The sequence below is a fragment of the Struthio camelus genome, chromosome 5 (genome assembly GCF_040807025.1).
Source record: "Struthio camelus isolate bStrCam1 chromosome 5, bStrCam1.hap1, whole genome shotgun sequence".
Taxonomy (NCBI): Eukaryota; Metazoa; Chordata; class Aves; order Struthioniformes; family Struthionidae; genus Struthio; species Struthio camelus.
Window position 1 is genome coordinate 52,962,979 of NC_090946.1, and position 17,941 is coordinate 52,980,919.

The 17,941-nt window shown below is 36.4% G+C and overlaps 1 long non-coding RNA gene across 2 annotated transcripts in view; it reads left to right on the forward strand.

Annotated features, from left to right (window-relative positions):
- LOC138067495 (uncharacterized) overlaps positions 1-17,941 on the forward strand; it is a 146,117-nt gene that overhangs the window by 102,923 nt on the left and 25,253 nt on the right. The window contains exons 2-4 of one of the 2 annotated variants that reach the window (XR_011141571.1): positions 6,031-6,142; positions 6,548-6,694; positions 15,382-15,579. This is a non-coding gene — a long non-coding RNA (uncharacterized lncRNA). Of the gene's footprint in view, positions 1-6,030; positions 6,143-6,547; positions 6,695-15,381; positions 15,580-17,941 lie in introns of those variants that run through there. The other variant, XR_011141570.1, reaches the window with a different exon arrangement.

Sequence of the window (17,941 nt, forward strand, 5' to 3'; positions counted from 1 at the left end):
ATGAATCATACTAAGTGATCACAGTCACTTCTGTTTTGTCCAGTAAAAATTAGAAGTGTAAATATTTAATATTCTGGCCTTCAAACTATTTACCAAGGTCATTAGTGGATCAAATACCTGTTTACAGCCTAAGTTTAAGACAAAATGATTGTATAAACGGTCAGAGAATATTCTTGAAATTAAACAAGCATATTTGTGCAAATTAAACAATGAGTAACATCTGGAGCACCTGGAATTTATTGAAATCAAGGATCTATTATTCTCAAACTATTTGAGAGATCTTTCTTTTATATACAATCAGCAATAGTGCTAATATCACTGGAATATGTAGATGAGTCGTTTTCTCTATCATAATTTTTAAGTACTGCTAAATTATCACATTCCAGTCACTGTGTTAACAATATAAGTAAGCAGCTAGTATTGCATGAGATATTCCAGTTGCCCTATAATTGCTTCTCTGTAGAGATATTTCTTTTTTTTTTAATTCCCCTGTGCTATACACAAACCTCCAGGTCAGTGCATCTGCAGTAGTGTACACATAGTAAGTGCCAAGTAATGTGAATGTTGAACAGATGGTTTTGTGCAGACCAATCCTATTTCTTGCCCCAGTCTGTAGCTCTGTCTCAAAGCTGGAAGAGCTGAGAATAATTTATTTTATTGACATTTCTTTTGTTTTTGTGATTATGTTAGAGTCTGAGCTTTTAATTATTTTGTGGGACTTGAAGGGTTCTGTGTCATGGAAAGTTCCCAAAAGTAGGTCAGGTATCGCATGTGTTGACAGCTTAAAGGAGGGCACAAAGATGAGTTGCAATAGATATTCAGGAAAGTAAGCTGGAAGCAGCCACAGAGTGTGTGGTGTTCCTGGCATTCTAAAAAGCCTCTAAAACACAGAGCCTTTAGAAAAAAAGCCACTTTATTATTGATGCATGCGAATCTTACGGAATCTAACAGTATACAAACAACAGAATACTTATACAATTATGCAAAACATGTATTTTAAGTCAAAATAGAAACCTGCTATTTAAAGCAACTTTGCACCCTGTATTGTCTTGTAAATGAATACCCCTTTATATTAAACTATAAAAATTATATTAAAAATTTGAAGATTCAGGCATTCAGAGCTTTCAATATGGCTGATTTAAAGGCGCCTGTGCAAACTTGGTTCTTCACTATCATTCCTCTTGCATACCATTATAATACAGTGTTTAATTAAAGCATCACTGTTTTTCACAGAACCCTTGTCACATTCCCTGCAGGGGATGGACAATACTTTCATAATGAGCATTTATTCAGAGTTTTGTTTTCTGCTCATTGTTCAATGTGTGGTCCTATGCCTTTCTTACTGTGCATTATTCAGACACTATTTAGTAGATAGAATTCTTTAAGGTCTTCTCTGTGGTGTTTGTTACTGTGCTATTTGACTGTTTCATGGAACAGTTAATTTATATTCATTTGGGCCTCATGACAATGAGGATAGGATCTTCATTTTACAGGTGGGAAACTGAGACAGGCAGACAGTAAAGGGAAATGTGTCCTCTAATTTAAGAGTCCCAAGTCTGAGAGACTCATCTTCAGTTGTGTTTTACAGAACAATTTCTATGTTTATAGCACAACTATTTCTGTTACAAGTTTGAGTGCATACCATCCAGGTAAATTAGACCCCCAGGAATCAAGTCTGGTCTCTGATTCAAGATGCCCTGCTAGGACTTTGGCTACTTAAGCCAATGAAGTAACTGACTACAGTAGCAGATTGTCATACTCGATAGGGACTGAAAGCATGCAAGGTAGTTAACTAGTGGATTACATCAGTATCCCATAGTAGAGGAATATTGGATTTCATTGCAGACTCTGAAGAATGTATTGCATTTTATTTCTACCCATATCCCCAAGACCTCACTCCTACCTTACTCTCCAGTTCCTATGCTGTTATGTTATGTTATGTTACATTATGCTATGCTATGTTACGTTATATTTCTCCTAATTTTGATTCATTGTCTGACTACTATAATTCCTAGCCATCTTTATAGCTTCTGACCTCAGTCTCCCTGTTTAGCTAGTCACTTTCAATTCCCTTACCTGCGTTAAGTCTCTTGAGCCCCAGCTCCGCAGGTTTCTTATCCTAGCTAAAAGTCGTTTATGTGTGTCTGGCATCTATCCCTTCTACATCGTCCTCGTCCAGGTAGTTTAATGGTTGCAAGTAAGTCACTGAAGCACAAATAAAAGAGTGTCTACACTCTTTCAAAATTTAACCCCATTCCTCCATTAAGCAATTAGTGATTGAACCAAAGGTCTGCAGTTTCCCCCAAATGGTGCATGTTCAATGAAGATCAATTCTGAAATATTAGAAAATTAGTTCTAACAATGTTCCAGCCAACATGCAATTTTTTTTAAAGTCTTATATACCTTTGTTGAATTTGGGCAGATTTTTGTAGGGTTCATCAAAGGTTCATCACTCAACAAATGCCATCACCTGAATGAAGGACCTGTAAAATACAACAGCTATGCATAATGGAAGTGTGTTTTTCTTTAACCATTTTCTTATAAAAACCTCTAATTTCTAAGCTGAAACTCGAAAATAAAACAAAATATTTCAAGACAGACACCATTCATGTAAAATTTTAGCCCAAACACACAAACAGTTTCAGGGTGATTAAGCATGGAAAAAGGACATTATAACATGAAGGGTCAGTGATTTTCATTAGTGTTTGGAAGGTAAAATAAACCAGAATGATGAACACTACATTCTACCCACATCCAGTGGTGTGTAAACAGCCAGAAAACCTGATGTTCTCTAAACAAAAAACAAACCCAGAATCATACAATCATTGAATTTTGCTTGGAAGCAACCTCTGGAGATCTCTGGAGATCATCTAGTCCAACCACATGTTCCAAGAACACGTTCCTATTCTGGGTAACTTGTGCTAATGTTTAACTATCTCAAGGTAAAACAGTTTTCCCTAATACCTCATTTGAATTTCCCTCATTCCAACTTGTGTCCACCCCGTCTCATCCTGTCTCTTTGTATATTCAAGAGTCTGGCTTCATCTTTTCTATATCCTCCCATTAGATAATTGTAGAGAGCAATAAAATATTCCCTCAGCCTTCTCTTCTGCAAGCTGAACAAAGCCAGTCCTCTGAGCGCCTCTCCTCATACATCAAGTGCTGCATATCCCCTGCCATCTTGGTGGCCCGCCTCCGGACTTGTTCCAGCATGTAAGAGTATGTCAGTGTACTAGAGAGACCAAAACTGGATACAGTATTCCAGATGCAGTTGCCTAAGTGCTGGACAGGGGGGAATAATTATTACCCTCAACCTGCTGGCTGTGCTTCTGCTGATGCAGCCCAGTCTGTGGTTGATGATCTTTGATACAAGGCACACTGCTGACTCGTGTTCAATTTGTAGTCCACCAGGACCCCCAAGTCTTTTTCTGTAAAGCTGCCTTGTATCCATTCAGCCCTAGCCTGTATTGTTTTTTAGCGTTATTTCATCTTAGATGCAAGACTTTGCATTTGCCTTTGTTAGACATTTCTCCAGCCTGTCAAGGCCTCTCTGAAAGCAGCCTGCCCTCCAACTTATCCGTTGCTTCCCCAGCTTGCTGAGCATGCCTTCTGTCTGCTTCTCCAGGTTGTTAATAAAGACATTAAACAGTATTTTCCCTGGTGTTGATCCCTGAAAGACATTGCTACTAACCAGCTGTCAACTGGACTTTTTATTCCTAATCATAGACCTTTAAGCCTGGAAATACAGCCATTTTTCCAAAACATCCCGCTTTTGTCTGTGGCTGACACATGGAGTAACAGAGAAAAGAACCAGAAACATGAGTGATTAGAAGCTAAAACCTGGGCTAAGATTACCTAATGAGCCAATCCCCGACAGCCAAGGAGCCTGACAAATAATAAGTCTTATTTTAATGGGAGATTTATAAGAAACAACTATTCAGATGAGTTTAGTTAACCTTCAGGCTGACCTTTTGCTGTTGTGTTTCTATCATCGCCCAGCAATCCTGTTTTCAAGAAGTAGTAAATTCATTAATTCTGACTGTGGCAGTGTTTCCCTAAGACTTGTCTTTTGGCAATACATCTTTGCCTATTTTTGAACAACCACACGACTGTTCTTGTTAAGACTTGTATCCCATGTCCTTTGGACATCCTTGCACAGCATAACCCTGATTACTTATTCGAACAGCCAGATTATAAACAAATTTGCCTCATAGTTCACAATTCCAAGGAATCGTCCTACTTTCTGCATAGCAGTTACAAATCATTGGTAACAATGACCTCAATAATACAGTCAGCACACTTCGATCTGCACACTTTGATGAGTTAATAGCTCTTACAAAAAGGTATTTTTCTCACATGGCATTGATATTTTGTTTTTTTCTTTACTCTAGCTCTTTCGATAGGCTTTGAGTATGTTATCCTACTGCTTATCCTTAGATGAAAACATTATTGGGTATAAGCTCGCTCACATATGCCGTGGTACAATACAGAAGTTTCCTTTCGCCCAAACCGGAACATGAACACCTTAACCCCGACTCTGCTTCCTGTTCATTCATGCTAGATAAACCAGTGAGAGACCTGGATGTCCTGTTGTATGGAAGGCCCCCAGGATATTTGTCACTTGCATGCTGCCGTAACTCTGGTTGAACCCAGTTCATACAGCTGTCCTTGCAGTCAGCAGGTGGCACATTTGCTACCATATACAAGAATTTCCCTACCATTGAAGCAAGTCTTCCTTGCAGTTCTGTGTACAAGGACATATTCATGTCCTTGTAAGTTCTGTGTATGTAAGGAATTACAGCAATAAGAAACATTCTATCTGTTAGTGAAGAAAATTGCTGATTATTCTCTGTACTGGGTAGGATCCACATCTTGCTTTTTATTTTTTATTTTTCTTAAATCTTTTCATTAAGTTGAGCAGAGATGTCATAAATATCAGACGCTGAACAATAACTGTCATTATTTTACTTGATTGTAGAAAATAATACACACAGCTCTGGAAATTTTTTCTCAGTAACTTTTTAATCCATACATTTATTTAGTCTTTGTAGGCTTATGAAAAGGACTTCTTTTCCTCTCTCAGTAAATGTAGGGTAGACTGAGCTATCAGAACATTTCTGGAAAAGGATTGAATATTGGATCACAGAAATATCCCAGAATCCCAAAACTCTGAGCTATTACCCGTGTTCTGATATAGATTTATTCTGTGATCTTGAACAGTCAGGGTTTTGTTGAAGCTAAATGAACTTTTTCTAAAGGTTTACAAAGTAAAGATAGGAATTTATGAGGCAACAGAACCTCTTCTTTTATTAGTCAGTCCTATTCTGTGCACCTTGATACTGTTCTGTACTGGATGTTTAACAGAAATAAAAAGAGGATAACTGTGAAAGTGGCAATTCTGATTTTAGTAGCTGGTGAGGCTTCAAAATAAATTTTGAGGAAAATAATAATTGAAGTCATGAAAGCAAATGATAAATGATAAGCTGTTATTGTATTTTGCCAATGGGAGATTGTACCAGGGTAATTTGGAAACCTTTATTTGGCATGGTAGTTTAAATTTTGGATAAGGGAAATGTAATTTTAACTTACTTAGCTGTATTTCAGTAAAGTCTTTTGGTATTGTACCTCTAGGGAAGTTACTAGAGAAGGTAAAGATAAGAATTAGTACAAGAGTGGTAAGATGTAAAATCTAGCTAAAGAGGACAAAGGAAATTGCAGTAAAAGAAGCAATATTCTAAAGAGAGGTTACTAGTAGTGGTCCTCAAACATTGGTCTTCTAGACTACTTATTTATTTACTTTTAAATAATATTCTTGAACAGGCAGATCAGAATATGAAAATGTGTAACTAATATTAAAGAGATAGATAGGATAATAAATGGTATTCAGTTTCATGGTTCAAAGTTTACATAATGACTAATAAAACTAACAATTTTTGCTTTAAAGTAGAGTTCGTGGTTGGCAATGATTAAAAGAAAGAGAGGAGGAGAGTCCACCTACCCAAACCATTTCTCCTTAATTTGACTCTATAGGATACCGTGGGGGACTGTGTTGAAGGCCTTGTTAAAGTCAAGATAAACAACATCCACTGCTCTGTTCTCGTCCACACAGGCAGTCACCGTAGAAGGCAGTCAGGTTGATCAGGTATGATTTGCCCTTTATAAATTCATGATAACTGTTCTTAGTCACTTTCTTGCCCATCATGGCCTGGACATGTTCTTAGTCACTTTCTTGCCCGTCACGGCCTGGACATGACTTACAGGAGGATTGGCTCTGCAATTTTCCCGGGGACTGAGGTTATGCCAACTGGCCTGTAGCTGCCTACAGTCTCCTTCTTGCTTTTCTTGAGATAGGCATGTTGTTTTCCTTTTTTCCAGTCATCAGGAACCTTCTCCATTCTCCATGACCTTTCAAAGAGGATAGAATGGCCTTAAAACACCAATTCCCTCAACACCATTGGATGTATTCCTTCTGATCCCATGGACTGATTTGTTTAAATGGTCCTTAACTCCATATTCATAAGCTGTGAACAATTCTTTTCTCCTGCAGACTTCCACTAGGCTCAGCGACTGGTGAGGCCCGAGGGCAGATTTAATCATCTCTTGTGATTTTTATTTGAAGAAACACATCTTTAGGATGAAATTAATTTTTTTTATGGAGGAATGACAGAACATTCTCTGCACTGTAAATCAGCAGGTAGGCTGTTGACCCTTTTATTATCTGCTGCTACAATAGTTTCTTCTCTGTGTTACACTTATGTTACCACGTTTATTCCTTATAATTTTCAAGGGTTTTAAAACGTTACGTAATCATTGCATACCCACATGATAAAATAAAGCAATCCTCATATTCCTGTCACAAATCAGCAACTGTGCTTTGTTTTACTATCTGCTATCTCTGTCTAATCTAAAACACAGATTCTAATGGGAGATTCTACAAGCAAACTACGTTTGCTTTCTAACTGCATCTTGAAAAGTGAAAAGTGAAAGATGCTCTCCTGGTACTGTGGTTTGATTATCCACTTAAATTTGCTACTACTTTTATACAGTGAAAATGAAATTCATCGTTTGAAAAGTAATTATAGTCTGTCACCTAATGACCCAACTACAGATGCATTGGTAGATGGATATTGAGGTCTTGGCACTAGTCATTCTGAGCATTAATTCAAAATAGCCATTTTTCTGGCTGTTAAAATCTGCAACTTAACAGTTGGGTGGTGTGCAGTCAGTTTTATAGCATTGTCCTTTTATTTTCCATTATTACTTTAGCTGGAATAAAAATGTTTTCTTAGCAGTTTATATACCAGAGGATAGTTTGGGCGCTGCTTCTATGCTTGGTGTTAAAATAGAGATTTGTATACTCCCATTTACATAGTTCTAAAAACAATTACTTAATGCCAAATTGTGCTTAAATCCACTGCAAAAATACGCTGCCATTTTTTTCTTATGGAGTTGAGAAATTCCTTTTTTTAATCTTGTGTTAGATTATTGTATATTGTAACTGGCTAGCATATTAAGATGTCCTGCTGTTTGACTGTCTATATTGTTATTCAAGTAGGAACATATTCTTTTTATCACGTTAAGTTGAGCATCAAACATCAGTGCAATTTTATTTTAAGAGGGAGCTCAAAAGTTAACGGATTTGTGGAAATTCAATGAACATTCAATTAACAGAGTAAATAAAGTAGCAACAAAATTATTTCTACTAAAAACATAAGCAAAAGCTATGCTGCTTAATGAAGCAAAGCCTCAGCTATGAAATGGAAGAACATGAAAGCCAGAAACAAATATATAGGTACAGCAACATTTCCCTAAGTTACTACAAAACATTCTCAGAAAACTGAACACCAAACTATTCCCTTGCTGTACAAAATTTTTAAGATATCGAACATAAATGTCCAAATTTAGTCATGCACAAAATGAATGCTGGAGTAGAGTGAAACATCTGGCATATATGAAACCTTTACTGTTGTCACAAACTAAAGTTAGGAAGAGGGGCAAGAAGATCTCATTTGGGCTGACTGAATAAGGGTTGCTCAAAATTATCAATATAGATTTTCCTTGTGAAAAGATCCTTTGTAATCAAAGTGAAAAAACAAAACAAACTAGAAATACATGCTCCTCAATAAAGAAACATTCTCCCAACATAAAGTACATAAAAATCAGAAAAAATAGTTAGAAGCATGTATAAAAGTATGAATTCTGTTCTGCAAATAGCATGCTTTTATTTGTTTGTTTATTAAGAAGGTGTTTTTCCTGTAAAATTCCTTTAGGAAATCTCTCTTGGGAAAATACAAATTATATATATATCAGACTGAATTAAAATACTTAATGTTGTTGAACTGACCGAACGTTTAATATTTGAAAGTATTTGTTGGGATAGTTCCAGCAAATCATCACACTCTTTCTGCTATAAATATCATGCCACCTGGGAGTTGTAGTCAGCCCCCCATTCTCTCTGGTTGCCAAGCTTGCCACAGAGCAGCGTATTCTGAAGTTTCATGGGAGTTGCTTGTTAAGCTAATTTTTTTGATGAATCCTAGCAGTAACATCACCTTGTGTGCATCATGAGACATGTCATTAGAGTGACAGCATCTGACCTGTAACACCTGTGAACTGCTGTACAGTAATACTGACTTAATTTGAAATGAAGCTCTCCCGGTCAGTTTCAAAAAGTTGATTCTCTTTAGTTTTTGTTTTTTTTTTTAATTTCCATAACAAACCTGTTTTGATTTGATACCAAATGTCTCAACAGAACCTTTCAGTATTTCCAACTAAATAATTTTCAAAATTTGTGATCCTTGGCATAACATGAAATAGTTTTCCAAGCTTATATATGTATGCCAGGGAGGCATAATCTGTATTATATAGTTCATTGGCTAGAAAATCTAATTCAAAACAATATTGAGCAAAATATTATTTCAGAAGTAGAAATTATGTTTAATTGGTGAATTTAATTGGTAACAAAGCTGAATATGCTTATTCCAGTGGTAATTAATTCCTTCAGAGCATGGAGGCTGCTGTGATGAAATAAAAAAGTCAGTGCTGAGCTTTAGTAGTCTGCTTTCTTAAACTTGTGTAGTAAACTACTATCTGTTTGGCAGATACATCTTATCTGCGATAGCTTCAGTGAGTGTTCATTCTTCTGTAACTACTAAGATATCAGGAATGTCTGAAAAAGTTGCAGAAACGTGGACTAGAATGGATCTAAGTGTGATATCCCTATGTGCTCCCTAGACTGTAACAAAGTGAACAGGAAAATAAGGAAATTGTTCTTGAAATAGCCAAGAAGATTGCATCAGACATATTATGAACATATTCTAAATGAAAATGCTGCCTGTATCTTTCAAAAAACAAACAGAAAGGAATTTCTGTGGTGTCCTAAAAATGTGTAGAAGTGCTTAGGCAGACGTTTCAAGTCTGAAGCCTATAAGCTGCTATAAATCAAAATTTTAGTAGCATTAAATCGTATGTGTCTGTTTGTAGGTAGGGTTAAATATAGGGGCTGTGTCCTAGAGATACTGCCTAGTTTAATGCTTACTACTATGAATTTATCCCTTTATCTCCCATTATTGTTCAGCTGTAGGCATTTTTAGAATCTAGGGCCAGTCTTCGGTATTGTAAGAAGACAAGCATGCTCAGACTAGAAAAATATAATTTGTTGTTCTGAACGTATTGCAAGTACCACTAAAATATATAACTTCCTTATACTTCCTTAGCAAGGGAAATAAGTTAACTTTGAGGTTTGCTGAAATAATTGAAGTCTAATCAATGTTTTGAATTTTCAAATGAACTTTGTAAGCCAGAGGTGTGCGTAACAGGATTGCAAGGTAGGATAGAATTTGCCACTTCATTTGTAAGTACTTTTACCATCCTTCGTGGTACCAGGTATATTCTTACATTGAGAGTGAGAGAAACAAAAGACAATGCCTTTGTCGTACAGTATCTTAAAATCGTTTATGAAAGATAGAAGTATCCTTAAACATGGTCTCTCCTGTAACTTTTTTAAATCCAGTAAGTCATTTATGCATCGTGTATTTGTATCCTTGTTGAAATGTCTCTGTTTTGCATTCCATTTTCGTTTCAGCAGCATAAATAATTATTTATACACCTGTATAAATAACCAGTGCCTGCACATGCAAAGAGAGGTAAACCCTTTCAGCAAATATTGCTAACAGCATATTTATCACTCTGTCCTTTTTGGATGCAGAATTGCATTTGTTTCTTATTGCCTATGTTTTAACTTAGTCAACATTTTATATAAAGATCCTATTTCAAACCTGGTTTAGCAGTTAAGTTTTACTTTTCAGTTAATCATCTGAAATCTCAGTAAACATTGTATTTAATATTTTTATTATTTTCTGTGTTTTCTACATTTAAAATATGTGAGTGGGGTGTTTCAACATGAATTATTCCAGGTACTGCGAATGAGAATAACATGAATAGCGTACGTGTAAATGACATACTAAGGGGCTTGACTCCTTACACAATACAGTTTCACCAGTTAATGCCTAATTTAAGTTGATGTGAGAAAAAATGAGTATTGTTATTGATCTTTAATTGAAGTAATTGTTCTTTGCAGCGAATTTCTTCTTTAAAAGATAAATTTAAGGCTAACTTTTAACTTTCTTACTCTAGGAGGCATTACACTTTTATATTTGTACTATTATTTTTTATGGCAGTAGAAATTAGAGGTCAAGCATATCAATGTCGCAGATCAGCATATCAGAGCCATAGAATCCAGGCTTCTTGAGACTCATTATCTTCTAGGAGATGCTGGGTCTTAAATTCCCCAGTATTTGGCTATGTTCAGCGTTGATTTAGTTCAGGACTATTTATTGCAAGTCATTGTAGTTCTCCGTGTCACTTTTAGACAAATTTGTGTTCTAGATATCAGCTGCGCTCGGGATCTTAGTTCTGTCTGCTGCTACGTAGCAGAACATGGTCTTCAGTATCCTGGCTTCCTGTATCCCAAAATAAGCCACTTCAAGATACTTTTTCCACTAATGCAATTATTATTGTAGCCACCAAGCTTTTCGGCTGGTTTTATTTTGGAGTTACAGTATTTATTTTGGAGTAATAGCATGCCAAGCCTTTAAGGAGAAATCTCATTTCTAGAAGTTCTGTTACTTTCATAGCCTGGTGTTAATTAGTTTCACTGGTCAAAAGTAAGCTGAAGTAATGACTCCTTCATTTGGAGGCAGGGGGACCCCTAAACCGGGTAGTTTCTGCGGTTGGCTTTCTCCACAGTGCAAGCACAAAGGGAATGCAAGCCAACACAGTGTACAGTGTTTAGGCTTTATTCTTTCTACAGATATACGACTCTGGCATTTTCTCAGTCTCTGAGGTCCAGTTCGCTATATAAAATAGTATAAATATAGTAGGAAATTTCTGTTTTAACAAGAAGGGAAGCAGCTAAATACTAAGCACAGTAACCTCAAAAATACTGTCAAGTTGCAGGCAAAGCTGTGAATGAAGAAGGCCTTGGGAGATTAATGAAGGAAATAATTATTTTTGAGGAGAAAACAATTTTCTAACAGATTTTTTTAACATGCAGATGCTTTGCTCTGTCTGGTCCATAAGACAGATGCTATGAAACCAAAGAAAGCAAGGTCCTTTATGGAATGGACATTCTGTATAAAAGTAGTGTGACTAGGAAAGAAAAGCCTCTGAATTCCAGTAAAGGCGCTTCACGTCATGTCTAAAAAAGGACTGTGGCCAAGGGATAGAAAGGAAGCTGTTCCTTAAAACCTTTGTTTTAGCCATGTTTCTATTACCCACAAGTAAGTAAAGTTTGGTTACCTTGAAAAGTGAAATAAAATATTTCAGGCAAAATCAGAATGTCATAAACAGAACATAAGACTCCTAACCAAGGGGATCTGACACAAAAGCCCAAGCTGGCTGCAGGATACCAGTATGACATTTTAGTCCAATTAGGGATTGATGAGAATAAGAGCATCATATAGATGACTTTAAAACCCTCAAGTTATTTAAAAACAGTTTTTTGGACGCATAACCATGAAAGCAGAGGTAATACAAGTTCAGCCTCAGCATGCCCCTGAGTGACACAAACTTAAGGAGTTTTGAGGGGATTGCATCTTTCTCCATACCCATTTACTTTTTTAACGCTTCCAGTGAAACATTTAGGAAAACTGATGCATAAGGCTTATTCACAGCTCTGTGTGACCATCATTCTCTAACAAACTGCATAGATACTGTCTTCACTAGACAGACATAAAGCAGTAATTATCTTTGTTATCTGCTGATATGGACAGGATTTCAACCTGAGACTGGGAGTTACTAATCCTGGAAGAAGAAATTTGATCTATCAATGCCTAGGTTTCCTGAATGTTGCTACCTTAAAAGTGATTAAATATCTTTTGCTTTTGAGATAACTATGGGAGGGGAGGTTGTTCAGAGGTTTGTCTTTTTTTTTTTTTCCTAGAAATAAACCAAAAGAGAAAAATGGATTATTTGCTCTAAATGAATGCAGTTTTGCCCTTTATAGTTTAGACCTGAAATTTTTACAATGTTTTAAGTTTTTAGTTGAAATAAATAGTTGGTGTTAAAGCATTAATATTTTGGGAGGAAGTCTGCAACTTTCATGAAAGTTCAACAGCATTTCTTTCAGCAAGTGTTCTCAGTGGTGCTATTTTTGTGAGTGCATGGTATACACTGTCATAATAGGAACACAACATGCACTGTTAAAGGACCTTTTTAGACTTCCTCAGTTGATACTTTTTAGTGATGAAAGAGAAAACACTGAGGGGAAAGTGCTTGGATTGAACTGATTTGAAATGATTTTGAGATGTGAAGCTATGAACACAATTTAAACAGAGTGTGACTCATCCTTACATATGTTTAACTTATTTATTTCTTAATTTAATGTCAGGCTGAAATAGGCCACGGTCTATGGCATAGCTTAATTTTACATATTTGACTATAATTATACAGATACAATTGACTTAATCCAATTTTTGGTTTATAAAAGTACAGTTACCATAGGGAGGATGTTTAGAATGAGATTCACTGTCTGAGATTCACAAATAGTTTTAATTTTCCAGGATATCTGAGGTCACATTAGTATTCCATCAGTGAACCGTCTGTACAATAGAGAATCATGACTTAAGTGATCATCAGTGATGAAGTGATAATATTTTCTTCACAATCTGAAAGAGGATTATTTAAAAGATAACGTCAGATGTTAAAGATAGGGCCCTTATGAGTCAATAAGAAAAATATTTTCTTGTTTGTATTTGCTTCCTTCCTTGGAGGAAGAAGAAAGCTTTTGTATCAGTAAAAGGGGATAATTGCTATTCAGGAGTATATATGATGTATAATATATATTCAAGAATATAATTAATAGTATGGGCTTCCTACACACAGCTCAGCCAAAGAATTTCAGTTCTTATTCAGATTTTTAAATTGATACACAGCGACAATGGGCTGCAGCTATGATGCCCTATGTAGCCTAGGTATCTTACGTATCTCTGAATAATAAATAATGATGATAGGCAACTGTTGACTTTTTAATAACTGCTGTGATAATGTGTCACCTAATTTGAGCCATTTTTGTGTACTAATTTCTAGTAATGAAAAGCTACATGTTGGTTTCATACTGTGGACAGATATACTTAATGGCAGGCTGAAACAACCAGATACATTTTACATCTGTGGTCTTATCAGAATATAGGACAAAAGGCTAGTAATACAATAGTCCACTGCAGTTCATAGATCTCGTAGCTGAGATTCTCATGCATGACTGCTTGGAAACGAACCATAAGTAACCATGGCTTGGTGAGCTAAAAACAGCACTGTACAATGTCAGGCAAAATTCTGTTCTCTGAGTCTCCTGTCTGATGTCTTCTTGCTAGTATAGACAAAGAATTGGACACGCAGAGGAGAAAGAAATAATAATGTCCTGCATGCTGAAGTAAGAGCATTTCGTAATTTGCTGATGGTCAAGAGATGATTTTAAGATATTAACTCAAAACTTGCTTAGGAACCTAAGGGAGAGGAACCCAGCCGACTTGTATATATAGTGAGACAGAGTGAAATATACTACTAAGTAGGTTTGACATATTGTTCTAAAGCCACTGTTTTACAGATTTGCTAACCTAAGTTTGTAACTATTCATGACTGAAATACTTTTGAGAGGCTATAATAAATTATTTGTGAACAATTCAATTTAGAATTTGTAGTTATATGAATTTGTAATGCTGTGTAATGTTTTGACTATTTATTGCCTGTTTTGTGTTGAGCATATTGTTGTACCTTCTGTGACACTTCGCAGAGGACATTTCATTTGATGTGTTATTTCCTGGAAGAACAAGCAGAAGCATAGTTCTAGTCTATTACTGCAACATGTAATAGTACCCAACTGTGCTTCCTGTTTACAATTTCATCTCTTCTACATAGTCAGAGATGTTACTGTAGCTTTTTTTTCAATTAAAACCAAACTGACATTAGGCATGAATGTAGTAACTCATATTAGTGATGGTCTAACTACTGACTGCATATATTAATATGTTCCTTTTGTCTGACAGTGCTATTGTACAGCCCTAAAAATGCAGGTAACGAATGTGAATCATTTTGCACATTTATCAAATCTGAATCTGGACCTGAAAGTACAGACTTTTAGGCCACTTTTGATTCAACTAGATTGTAAAACGTGACAATTTATGTTCATTCAGGTTACCATAAACAATACTTTCTTTCCAATGGGGAAATATTTAACCTTATACATCTTGGGCAAACCAGATGACTATTTAATCTCTATCAATAAATCTTCGTCAAATCCACCAAAACGTCCTAAAGGGTTGTTGTGGAATGACGACAGAGAAGGAACTAAGCTCTGTTCATCTTCCATCCAAATAGAGGGCATATGTCTTTGATTCTACCTTCTCTGACCTAAGCACACAGGAGCACGGACATTTGTGAAAGAAAGCAAACATACCCAACAGAAACATCCATCCGTAAAAATATCCTAGCAAAGCAACACCAAAAAGTATCCAATCAACGTTACAAAAATGAGGCACCATCTGCATGTGTGCTTCCTTTTTGGGGTGATGAAAATGCAAATATGTAACAGATGTTATTCACATTGCTTAATACATTGCTGGGAGCTGTTCAGATGCTATTACAATAAGTAACATGTGTAAATAAATACAGAGCAAAACAAAAATATTTATGGAATGAGCCAGTAAGATGAACAGTACTGTCACCTCAGGAAAAATCAAATGTCAGTTACAGAATTTTATGTTGTTTTTGTACATGGTAAGAAATTGTTGTGTCACTTCTATAACAACTCACAAAACATCGACTAGGATGTACAAAACTAAGTTCGTAATAATTAACAGTGGGAATGCTTTTTCTTTCTTGCAGGGTGGAGGACTGGGCACGGGGAAAGAAATTTTAAGAACCAGCTTCAATTATGCAACCTAATCAAATCTTGAATTGGTTTGAATAAATATCTGCCTTCCCCTTTGTTCTCAAAAAAATTCTTAAGTTTTGCTGAGATCCTTTCTTGGTGTGAAGAAGAACCTTTCAAGTTGTCTGTCATCCTTAAATCTCAGTCATGGTTCTTCCACAGGGCCAGACATATTCCATGCATTCTGAGGTATCAGGTTGCCATAGATTGAATCTTGTACGTCTCTGAGTAAAGCAAGCTGAAAAACATAAGCTTCTAGCTGTGACCATCAGCCATTTTGCTTTCTGTTCTACAGTGATAAAATAGCGGACAAAATAATTGTTTGACCCAGCTTTCTGCTCGCGCCTAACTCCATATTTGGCTTGCTGCCAAACACGTGAAAGATCAAAAAAGGCAGTCATAGATGCCATTCCTGTTTGTTGTCACTGGGGCCGCTGAGTATGTCTAGATGAGGCAGTGGGCTTTTTATTTCCCAGATGAAGATATTAGCCTTAGGCTAAAGATTAGTTTGTTGTCTTTAATAGTTTTTTAAAAGGGTTCCATCCTGTTTACTCTTATCATCAATGCCGAAGGTTTCATTTATGCTAAAAAAATCCGTTCTGTGTCACAGATAAGTGCTAATGTAGAAGTGAACTTTATGATATTTTGTTTGCTATGAAGTTTGTTTTAGTACTGATATTATTTCTCCCTTACTGTGCACTATCATCTCCTAAATTTTGACATCAGCAGTAAGAACTAGAGAAACTTGTTTTCATTTATATGACTGAAAATGTGTGTGTCCTTCTGTAAGGAGAAATGAGGTGGCTTACTCCTTTAATTATCATGGCTTTGGTCTACCACTTCCCCAGCATCACTGCTTCACTTCCTTCCTCCTTCAGTTCACACCGTTACCCTCAAGTATTTGCAACACAGCTGCTCAGAGGCATTTTTACATGCTTAACTCTTGCCTAACTCTTGCTGACTTCAGGGTTGAATAACCTTGAAGTAATGGATCTTCCTAAGCATCAAGGGAGAAACTTCTTTATTAAATATATATAAATTAAATTTTAAAAAAAGTTATTGTGCCTTCATTTTCTTCTTTTATTCCTACAAATATATTACTTTTCTCTTTCTTCCCTAAGCTTTAGCCATTGTCACATCAGTAATACTAACCAGTGGGGGAAGACGGATAATAAGATTATATGATACAGCAAGCTGAGGAATTATTGTGTGTCATTTTCCCATGCACGCTCCTGATGAAGTAAAGAACCATTACAAGTTTGCTCTGAAAAGTCAGTGATTTTAATCTTATTATAATTTAGCAAATTTCACTAAGCAAAAAATTTTCTATGCTTTTTAATGCCTGTTCTCAGTAAATGTGTTTGCATATGAGATGTTTTAACTGAAATAAGTTTATTCTTAAGACGGGTGCAAGGACCCTCGAGAGTCGTTAGAACTACAAACCTGACGACACAAAAGCCACAAAATGGCCAGAAATATATTCACTCCACGCAGTGCAGTTCACCAGTTGTCAGTTTGTTGTCTTGACTTACACAACCTTGCATTAAGTGTACATCACACTTATTCTATAATAGGAAATGGCTTGAGGAAGTTAACGAGAAGTCAGGAAGGGCTATTCTCCTCCACTTTGGAACTCATCTTGCTCTTCCTTGTGCTGTTGCCGAAGGACAGTTCTACCTCTTGGACTATCACTCCCGACTTTCCCTTGATACAGAGAGCATGGAATCTGGATTCTGCATGCCGTTATCTCCACTGCTGTTCAAGCCCTTCTCCTTTTGACTCAATAATCCATACAATTTCTATCTCACAGCCATGATACAAACATCATGACGACTGACTTTGTGTCAGTTTGGATGACTGTAGAGTACACATGGGTGCACGTTGCAGGATGTAGGAATGATACTATCAGGTTAGAGTTGTGCAGTCAAATTCTAGCTCAATGGTTCTTTAGTCTAGCGATACATTGTTTTTTTATTTTATCATACTTAGGTATAATTTACTGGAAGAGGAAGCCAATACTGTGGTTTGCATAGGTAGCGTTTTATCCCTTTAACCTGAAAAGGTTTTATGAATTTATAACCCAGTGGGTCTTTCCTAATATTTTTTCCTGTGTGTAAGAGTTTGCGTGCTGTTTTTGTAATGTTTTCATTGATGTCAAGACCTTGGTATAAAAACAAACTAGCACTATACTAATTTACCCCATGGTCTCCTGTGTCTTCCTTTGCGTCTCTCCTTGAGCAACTGGCATAGCTGCAGGAGTGTTTACTCCACGGCTTATTTCCCCTTTATCTTTGATGTCCCAGGATGTCAAAGGCTGTGAATTTAATATTGATTTTATAAAGTACTTTTACTGTAACATGTCAGTTCGGATTAGCCTCAACCTCGAGGAAGCCTAGGCACTGAGCTGGATTTGCACGCAATGTGGCTCTCCGGCTCTCAGACTCTTTTCCCGAGCGAATGCTTTATTTATAAGAGTGACAGTGTGCTGTGAAAGCAGGGACAGCGCACAGCCCC